At 39.0% G+C, this 10,915-nt stretch overlaps 1 long non-coding RNA gene across 3 annotated transcripts in view; it reads right to left on the reverse strand.

Annotated features, from left to right (window-relative positions):
• Positions 1-10,915, reverse strand: part of LOC128885112 (uncharacterized) — a 28,598-nt gene that overhangs the window by 1,866 nt on the left and 15,817 nt on the right. For all 3 annotated transcript variants that reach the window (XR_008459546.1, XR_008459545.1, XR_008459547.1), the window contains exon 3: positions 10,396-10,561. This is a non-coding gene — a long non-coding RNA (uncharacterized LOC128885112). The remainder of the gene's footprint in view (positions 1-10,395; positions 10,562-10,915) is intronic.

The raw sequence follows: 10,915 nt of genomic DNA on the forward strand, positions 1-10,915 counted from the left end.
AGTTAATGCGTTGTATATTAATGGTTGGCAAATTAGGACAGGTAAAGTGAACTCGGAAACAAAATGTACACTTATGTGGCAGTATCTCTCGAGAAGTTAATGCGTTATATATTAATGGTTGGCAAATTAGGACAGGTAAAGGAACTCGGAAACAAAATGTACACTTATGTGGCAGTATCTCTGAAGAAGTTAATGCGTTATATATTAATAGGTGACAAATTAGGACAGGTAAAGGAACTCGGAAACAAAATGTACACTTGTGTGGCAGTATCCCTCAAGAAGTTAATGCGTTATATATTAATGGTTGGCAAATTAGGACAGGTAAAGGAACTCGGAAACAAAATGTACACTTATGTGGCAGTATCTCTGAAGAAGTTAATGCGTTATATATTAACGGTAGTTAAAAAAAAGAAATCTAATTATTTTGTACAATGTGATGAAATTTGAAATGGTAAATGTTTGGAGCTATGTGAAAATTGTCACATTGGTGAAATGTATCATTGGTAAATTAGTAAATGTATTTTCTTCTTTTTGTGATAAACTACACGAAATATTTTTGAAAAGCTTTTAAAAGATGTTGACAAATTGGGACAAGCATGTGTGCTAATAATGCAAGTGGGTTAATGAAGGACGGATTAATTTAGTCTACATATATCTTACGAAGAGAAGAGAATTTAATCCTCTTTAGACAACTCAGTCTCGAAGGCAAGATGTCATAGATAATTGGTTTAAGAATTACGAGTTATTCTTGATTAACGTATACAAAAATAACGTGTAAAAGGTATTCCAAAAGAGACCTTATGATTTTCTGTTTTAATCCAACATGAATGGAATATTTTCGATTTATATCATTCATTCAATATATTCGTATCAGTATTGGAAATAACGTATGTATGTCTACCGCGACCTGACAGGTGTGTTATATTATTAAAAAATAAAACTCTAAATTCCCTTGCAGAAAACCCTGCATATAATAGACTAATCAAGTAATCGAATTAATATCGAAACATAGAAACTATTAAATAATCATTGATTACCTGAATTAACTCGAAGTCTTTCTTTACTTTGCATTCTTATTTAATTCAGACGGTGAAAAAAAAAATATATATATGTCGAATCGAGTAACCTACTCCTCTCCGAAGTCGGTTAAAAAATAGACATTTCGAGACGAGGGTGCAATAGGTTGCGCCCGTATCGAGTTCGTCACTGTCCAGGGACGACCGATTCACCACCAGGGCCTCGATACTTTCGCTAATGGGACGACCTCGACGAATTCCTTTAATGATCGACTGTCGGACAAATTTGGCTTGAAACTGGGCTACGCCTCTTAGGGCCCCGCGAGACAAATTGCGGGGCCCAGGACTCCGGATGGATCGGTATATTCGCGATGGTTCGTGGAAACCATCTACAGAAGGCTGCACGAAACGTTAATCGCATGATTCGCGTGATATTTAACAACGAAAAGTGTGTCTTGACGTAAACATTGTAAGCTGGGACTTGAAGAAGATCGGTAGAATCTCGATTACCGCAACATCGTTTATTGCGAAGTTTTTAGTAGCATGGAGGGGATGTTTGCTAAACAATGAGTATAGTTGGAGACGCTACCCATCAGTTATATATCATAAGTAGGAGGGATAAGTGTAGGCTATTACTTAATTAAATTGGTTACCTTGGTCAACGAAACCTTGATAATTGCATAGAAATTTTAGCCACGATTTCTTGCGATAACCAAGGCTCTGCTGTATTATTACTCGAACGTTTATTGGGCGATCTTTAGGATTTAGTATGGAAATAAATATAAGACGTAGGTGTTCGAAAGTTGGCATATATGTGGGTTCATGTTCCAAGAAATAAACACGGTGAATGTTATGTAATTATCTCGTTTGTTTGAGAACGTATTAATTATTGGTGGCGCGTCAGAGAAACTTGTATCCAGGACCGTTATGATTAGGATTGTTTTATTTGTTCTAGACATAACAATCTAATATAGAGAGCGAAGCATTAAATAATACAAAATAAAGAAAGTAGTACAGAAAGTAACTGTTTCTTGGTTTGATACTAGCAGTGTTTGCAATTAGTAATATTCAGACTTCGAAACTCAAGTATCCTACGTCGTTGAATCCTTCTCGTCTCAACATTAAATACTACACCCTACGATTAAGAATACATGGCACCGTTTCAAAAATCCTCGATAATCTTTAAACAACCTCGAAGATAATCCCAAACTGAAGATCTCGTTAAACCAGCATATACATTTTCTCGAACGGCACAATGCAGCAAACAACTTCCGTCTGTGACATTTTATTCTACCTTCAGTCCCAACTTGACTGAAGACAAGATGTTCAGACGTCTTTTCCCTCTGATTCATTCTGTATACCTTACACCTCACGTTCGACCCTTGCTTCCGTCCGAAATGGACAACTTCCACTCGCAATTTAACTCGATGTTAACCACCCATTCCTTCCACTTGTCAATACAACCCTAATTTGCGTACGAGTATCGATGTTGCGTTTGTAGACAATTCCACCGCACTCACTGAAGTGTAGAATTTATTCAAGTACCTACGACTTCGCTGTACAGCCTTTGAAGTAAGATTACATCGAGATAGCTACGACTGAAGCCTCGCGATCATGCGGTCAAGCTACGAGCCTCGTTGCGGTATAATTTTGCTTCCACGATATTGTATTTATTCTGAAAATAATATTCCGTTTGCTCGCGAGGCTATAATTGTATCCAATACCTTTGCTGCTTGTTATCTTACGCTTCTCTGTTAACGAAATATTAGGATTTTGTAATCACTTCGTGGAATATATTTGTACGTGACACTAATGAAAAATCAGGTGGAATTACTTGAAATATCATTTTTCCTCTTATATAAATTTCCTGTATACGACTTGACGACGTTTCCTCCGACTTCAAAGTAGAGCCATCGAGGACATTTCATAGGCGATAATGCTTCTTCTAACATATTTCTTTATTTATTTTCTAACGGAGACTTGCAATCGTTTTCTATCTGTAATAGACAAGCAGGTTCTGTTTTAAGTGACCCACCTTATATCGAGGTTTAAGTGATTCTATACCGTTTTAAATCTTGATAACACTCTTACTTTAAATGAAATTGTGAAAACTAGCTGAACAACAGACTGTTCGTCGCTGTGAAATCACCGTTTGTTACATTAACAAAGCATCTTAAATTATCAAGCATCTACAACTATATAAATTCGCCCTGTATAAAAGCTCTAACGAATCGAAAACGAGGAAAATGTTACACGCGGATATCGGAAGGAGTTACAGACCGGGTTGATGGCGACAGGAAGCTCGAAGTGATTTCAATAGCAATCATCACCGCTCCGTGGAAAACGGCCGAGAACTCAGCCGCCGTCTAACGAGAGCGCTTTCATAAAATTCCTACGGGATTTTACGACGGAGTTTACGGTCGATCCCTCGAGGCAATCCCGGAATGCGTACTTGCCACGAAAAAAAAAACACTGTCAAAAGAAATCCCGCATTCGCTAGCCGAGCCCTTTCGAAGGGAGAACAGGATCGAAAGGAAGTCCGTGATTTACGACAATTTGTGAAAATCCCAGGTGCACCGGTCACGGATACGAGATAAACTAATTACCGTAGCGCGGATCCCACTGTAATTGAATAAAATCGAACCGGGAAAAACGCTCAATGAACCTCGACTGGTGCGCGATCTCCACCGGATTATGAAGCTAGAATCGTTATGGGATAAATATGAATAGCTTATCGATAGCTTCGCGTCCAAACATATGTAGAATAATTGAATTTAGAACATGACCTGACGATCGTGTGGTTATGGTTAATCTGATATCGATGATTTAAAATAATGTTTCTAAGTGAAGGTATTTTCTCATAGTCTTACTTCGTACAAATTATATTGTCTCTAACGATTTTCTTATTACGTTTCCTGAGGCTCTGATAATAATTCATGATAATCATGGTTAATATTTCTGTCAGTTAACTAGCCTACACCTTTTCTCAGAACATGAATACTGACTAAAAAAAAGTTTCTCCTCGATTAGATAAAGATAGTAAAAGTTGTAGGGAAATCACAAACAAACAGATCTAGAATGGAAATATATGCCTGCAGTGTTGGTACGCAGGTACACAGGTATATTTATACAGGGTGTCCCACAAATGTTGTAACTCCTTGAATGACGTGGTTCAGGGGGTGATTTGAAATAATTTTGTTTAACGAAAATGACCTGCAACATTTTTGGAAGAGCCTGTATAATTATTACTACATAGCTAGGACCTCGTGCGGATCCGACAAAATTCACACACATTTTCAAAATACAGTTACGATCCCCAACAAACGAAACAGAAAAAAATAATCACTTATCCACATTAAACGAGACTATATCTCCTCGAGATCGTCCTTGCTACCCTAAATGCTACCCTAAATGGCTCCTTAGGGAAGCACCGTGTCTCGACGCATAGGAAAATTGTTACCCAAGTCCAAAGGAACATCGACAATGATCAAAAAGAGGCTCGTATGCTTACAGGGGGAGTCCCTCTTCTTGCGATCAGCTCGAGAGCGATCAAGCCTGACACTCAATTAAACCGAAGAGGGTCTCGCAAGTTTGCGTGCCTGGGGAACGTCATTACGCTTCGCCGGGCCGGAATAACACGTTGCACTCGTCGTTGGTTACACGGCGTACATTGTGAGCGAGGATAAATTAATAATTGGAGCGTTTAGTAGAGACGGACGGGCTGTCGCGGGTGCGCCAACGACAGCCACCCATCCCTCGAAGCGTCCACGGAGACGTGCACACGCCCCCCGGATATGCATTCGAAATTATAATGCAGAAAGAGAGACGGGGAGCAAAAACAAGGGGGAAAAAACAGCCAATGGAGAAGCGCGAGGAGGCAAAGAAATTGATACACGGCGAAACATTTACGGCGAGTCCTGTTTCTTTCAGGATTGTAACGTGTGACCGGGGTGGCCTGCGATTGAAACTAATTCATATTGGGTCCTTTCTATGAATTCGCGACACTTATCGTTCCGAAATGACACCGAATGACTACCAAGATCAACGCGTACCTGTTTCGTATACGTACATGTGTATTTGTAATTCGAGCAAACTATTTGTAATTTGAGCAAACTATTTGTATATTGCAATAATTGTCCCCAAATAGTATTTGGACAGGATTGTTGTCCATGTAAGGATTGAGAGATTTTAAAGAAAAGTTTCAAGTACTTCGGTCAAGATTTGGTAGTTTCAGCGTTAACATAGGTACGATTCGTAAAATATTAGGAGTATAGATTAAATCCGTGTCTTTACATTCAATCATGTATAACGATAATTTCTGGAAAAATATTTACTCGTCATTTTGTTAGGTTGAATTATCAACCTTCCGAGTCCTCGGACTGATCTCTATTAAAAATAAAAAAAACATAATCTAAAGTCTCAAGCAATAGCGAATATAATCCATCTATATGAATTTTAATAGCCATACAATTTTTCTTTGTTCTTCTATAATTATTATTAAATTATATCAAACTACAATAAGAGAAGTCTGTGGGTCCGTAAGTAGACACCGGAGAACCCGATACTTTTAATAATATTTTTAAGTAGTATTTCTGCAAATCGAGTCGATTCTGCAATTCTAGGAACATCAAAAACGCACAAACTTCTCTGACAACAAATAATCCCTTAAAACTGACACAAATAATTCCATCCGAACTGTAAGATATACTTCCTACGCCAAAGACCCGAAATCTTGTAATAAAACCACGCCTCGCAATGCATTCCCTAACTTGCTGAATGCGCCAGGAAACGTACCGTAACACCGAATCGAAGGCGTAATAAATATCGGGACCATTCGTCGAGAATGGTGATCGTTGGCGTATCTGTTCGATAAGAATCGTACGAAAAATCGCGGCCGGAGCTGTATTTCACCACGGAAGGGTTAATTGCGGCCACAAAATGTTGGACAGATCACTGTCCCTTGTTTCGCGAAAATTTGCCTAATTCGATCGTTTCTAGGCCGGTTTCGATATTCCTTACAAGAGGGAAGAGGGATAAATAAAAAGGGTAATCGGTTCGGTTCGACTTGGATCGACTTACGTAACGGATGAGATTGTTCCCCGTTCGGGATTCGGGCCGTGTCCGAACGTGTTATCAGGGCCTACGTCGATACCCCGGCCAACATTTTCTCCGACTCGCGACGTGTTTCGAAAATTCGCAAAAGGAACGGACCGACGACCGGGCTGTCCGGGTGTGCTAAATGTGGACCACCCACCGCCATCGCGACGGAAGTTGTACCTTTCGAACGTGCCCGCGAGAGATTTGCAGCCCGCGGATGTCCTCGGGGTATTTGCCTAATTCGCTCGTCTCTGAGCGGGACACGTGTACGCCGAGCATCGTGTCAACTGTCGACGAAACAAAATGATTTACTAGCCTGATGGAATTTGCTTTCGATTGCACAACGTACCCTGATTCCTTGGCGACACTCTTCGAATTGTCTCGATTCGATTCCAGTAATTTATTGAACGAATGAATTCGTCGAATCGATCGAATATGATTTACTTCGAGAGGATTGAATTGATACCTGTTCGTAATCAACGCGATCAGTTTGCACTTGTTCAAAAGAAGATTAGTTATAGTGTATCGCATGGTAAGTTCATCGGTAACTGCGTAAAGAGAAGTTCTTTTTTATTATAGTTATTGATGAATTACATTATACATTATATAGTATATATATGTAATATTATATTATGTATATTATATACATGAATGAATTACATTATACATTATACATTATACATTATATATATATATATGTAATATTATATTATATATATTATGTACATGTATGAATTACATTATATGTTATATATTATTTACACGAATGAATTACATTATACATTATACGTTATACATTATACGTTATACATTATACATTATATATATATGTAATATTATATTATATATATTATGTACATGTATGAATTACATTATATGTTATACATTATTTATACATGTATAATGTAATTCATCAATAACTATATAAATTTAAAGAATTTCGCTTTATGCAATTATAGGTGAATTTATTATGCGTTACACTATAATTAAGTTTCTTCTAAACAAGGGCAAATTAATATATATATATATTAATATAGTAGTATCTATACCATATACACAGAGCCATAGAGTAATATGATTCCTGTATAAATACAGAAAATAAAATTGTTTAAATTGATGGAATACATTCTACACATTATTCTATAGAATAAATCATGAAAGCATTTGGCGAGGAATGTTCCATAAATGTACAATAATAAATGTACAATAATACAAAAAAAAAAATAAAAAAAATGCACTACAAAGAAAATTAGCCGTCAACTATCGTCATTACCTCGGATATTTCAAATTTCCATACACGTAAAGCGATCAAAATTGAATAACGTAAAAGTAAGCGAAAGTTTCGAGATAGACGGTTGGCCGAAATTCGGTTCGATGAATTTTGCAACGATCTCTCCTCTCCCACACTTGTAACCAGCCCGCTAATAACCAGTCCGGCGAGTTGCAAAAATGAAGTGTAACAACGGCACCATTAAAAAGCAATTACAAAAGTGATTACGGATCTTAATCCCATCAACCTCGGCCGAAATGTCTCGCGAGTACAGTGTTGCAACGTTATTGAAGTGATTCGTCGCGTGCAAGAGTGATATTACGCGATCGAGCGTGCAGAAACGCAGAAGCGTCGCAGAATTTGCATAGAGCGGTTACGAACGGTCGGATGGTTTGGATCTTCTTGCGAGATAAAATTTCAATTATATAATTTCTTCGTGCACGTCTCCCCCCTTCCGACGATCCGGCTCACAATTCATCGTTATTACGATTTCAGGCACGCACACGTCTTTCAGGCATACACACGGCTACGATGTCGTGTGCGTACGAATGCGTGTGCGTCTTATCGAGGTATCTAATCCTCGTATTCCTCGATCGTGGACCACCCAGGCGGTACACTGTGCGGAAGTTGGCACGCACGATTTGCACACGCACACGTTGCCGCGAATTCGCGCTAGCGTATCGCGGCTTACGTACCGGGTGTGCCTTTCCTAACTGGTCAACCTTCGTTCTTGAAAAGTCTGATCTTTCTTTGGTGCAATTTCGACGTAGTTTTTGTATCAACATTTTGTACGATTTCATTTTAACGGGTATATACATTCTTGTAATGTATTTAATGTACATGTCATGTATTTAAAAGATGAAGATATTTAAATAATACATATGGTTCACGTAAACGAGGCCTCGTTAAACTTCTGAAGGAAGTACGAACCTCTGCGATGTTCCATGAAATCTATTAATGGGAGGCGTTTTAACCTTTATATGCAATCCAACGTCAATTGTACAAATCGAAACTATTATTCTTGACAATTGCAATGAATAATCATTAGGCGAGTATATTTTTGACGTATAAATAAAACATTCTGGTTCTATTAATCCATTAGGTTGTCCCAAAAGTTTCTTTCGTTTTATCAATAATTAATATATACGCAATATTTTATGTTTCATGTTACATTACTGAATTGTGTACGATTCATTTCGCTTCGTACTGTTATAGCATCGATGCCTAAGAAATTAGATTGTCTATTTCTATAAACACTGCCACAGAAAATAATTGAATAAAACTCACGAAAGAAACTTTTGGGACAGCCTAATACGTAAGTTTGTCCATATCTGTTCGAACCAATGGGACCAATGAGTGTAATCGTTCAAACACCCCGTATAATTCGACAAAGTCACAAGGCCGTGTCCTGCACGTGCCCTGAACAGAACGAACGAAAGTGCCGATGGTTGTAACGCGCAAGCGATAGCTATGCAACGTTTATTAATGGCCACATGGTAATTGCACTTCGTGTACCCGATCGATCGTCAACGTTCTGCACGCCTTCTTCGTTTTCTTTCTGCGATGAAAACAATCGAGAAACAGATTCGACTAAACCGCGTTAGATGAACACCGTGTCCCGCCTAATTGCGAACATTCTTTCGGTCTGAAAACGAGTACGCTGTAAAAAAACAGCGAGGTAGTAGAACGGTTGAAGCGGCTCGAAGTGAAGCCTTCTTCGAGAATTATTTTAAAGAAAAGGAACACGAGTCCAAACTTTTCCTTGGATAGAGTAATCGTGTATATGTTAACGATCGAGACAAATTTTTGTTGGTCGTATGTAAGAGTACGTTTTAAATGTTATTGCGCGTAGTTGATTACGGGACCATTTTTGGCGAGCTAATTATTTTCGAAATCGGATGGTTATACAGAAATTTGTCTAATTGTTACTACGTCGAGATAAGGCTTAACTTAATAAGAATTTATGGAAGAATTACTGGAGTTTATTTCTTAGCGTACCGCATAATAATTTCTTTCTGATCCTTCTCTTCTCGGATACGTAATCGATGGCCCTGATTTTGTATACAAGACACGCGTAAAATAGTAAATTCGAAATTCTTCTTATCGCGCGCAATAGTTCTTGGCTAATTTAAACAATTCTAAAGAACATAAAAGTAGCAGTACTTTGAAGAAAGACTCCGTATCACGAAGGAAAATCGAAATTTGTATCTTTTAATAATCAATAAATGGATAGCGAGACTGAAAAATAGTTTGATTGGACAATCATTGCTACGTAAGAATCCTATAAATATTAAAAAGTGAACAATACTCGCATCGCTCCAAAGAAATAACTATTCCTCCTTGAAGTTTGTATTCTACCTTCATCGAAACATCATCCTAACGCGGTAAAAGTTCAACAAATTTCTATCCAACTGATTTCTATCCAACTGATTTCTATCCAATTGTTAAAAGTTCCTAGAGAAGCGTTGTCCATCCTAGCAAGTATCGCTTCGTGGGGAGCGTGGGTCGCGTAATGGAGCGTAAGAACGCAATCACAGTGAGTGGGCTTTAGAAAACATCGTGGTCTCTCGTTTCGGGGAGGGTTGAAAAGGTTAAAGGGGAGCAACGAAGTATCGGATCGAGGTAAAGTGCGAAGTAGAGACGGGCCCCTTATAATAGCGCGGCTCGTTGGGTGGTCCAGCGTGGCCACCGTGGGTGGCCGCTCACTAACACCGTTTCGATATTAAGCACAGCCACGTGTAACGTATACGTATTGCCGGTGATATAGCCGCGCACACGGCCGAGAGGCGCGTTTAACCGCAATATATCATTTTACTTAGCACCGAAGCGGAGAACCTCCACCCGGTGGCCCACGAACCAGCCAGGAACGTAACAAGTATGTTCCGTGTCAACTTTACAACGACAACGTTGCAGTATTTATGCACGGGAGATAAGTTTCTCTCTCCTCCGGGGAATTCGAATCGACTCGAAGCACGACGGCGAAAAGAGAGGAATTTCGTGCGTGTCGTTTACCTTTTAATCGTCTTTTACACTTTTCCATCGGGGTTTCCTTTCTTTTTGCTCGTCGTTGTTCTTATTCTACAGCCGGGGGGCCGGTCGGTGCCGATGACGACGTAAGCGTTCTTTAACGAGGACGTAAATCGCTACAGGACCCGTAGCACAGGTAGAAATTGCGTGTCTGTAAATAGCAGCGAAACGTGAATGAGAGGAAGAAATTGGGTTGCGGTCGAAGGAGAAATTGTACCGCGAATGACATGTCAGGGAGAGAGATGATCGTGGTTTCTTGTGGGTGTACTATTCGGTGGAGGAAATTGGTTGAGTTTCTGTTCTCGTATCCCGCGCGAGGAAGATTTCGTTTTTCTTACGTTTGGCTTTGAAGAATGCAAGCTGCGAGAAAGCGTTGACGTTTGATAAGAAATACTTTCTAAAAGATTATTATGTGTTCTGCGCGCGGAAATGAAATTCGTTTCGATCAAGCAAATATGGTAACGTTAACGAATTTATGATTAAATGCTCTACTTTGATGTCGCGT

This window comes from Hylaeus volcanicus, chromosome 2, assembly GCF_026283585.1.
Source record: "Hylaeus volcanicus isolate JK05 chromosome 2, UHH_iyHylVolc1.0_haploid, whole genome shotgun sequence".
Taxonomy (NCBI): domain Eukaryota; kingdom Metazoa; phylum Arthropoda; class Insecta; order Hymenoptera; family Colletidae; genus Hylaeus; species Hylaeus volcanicus.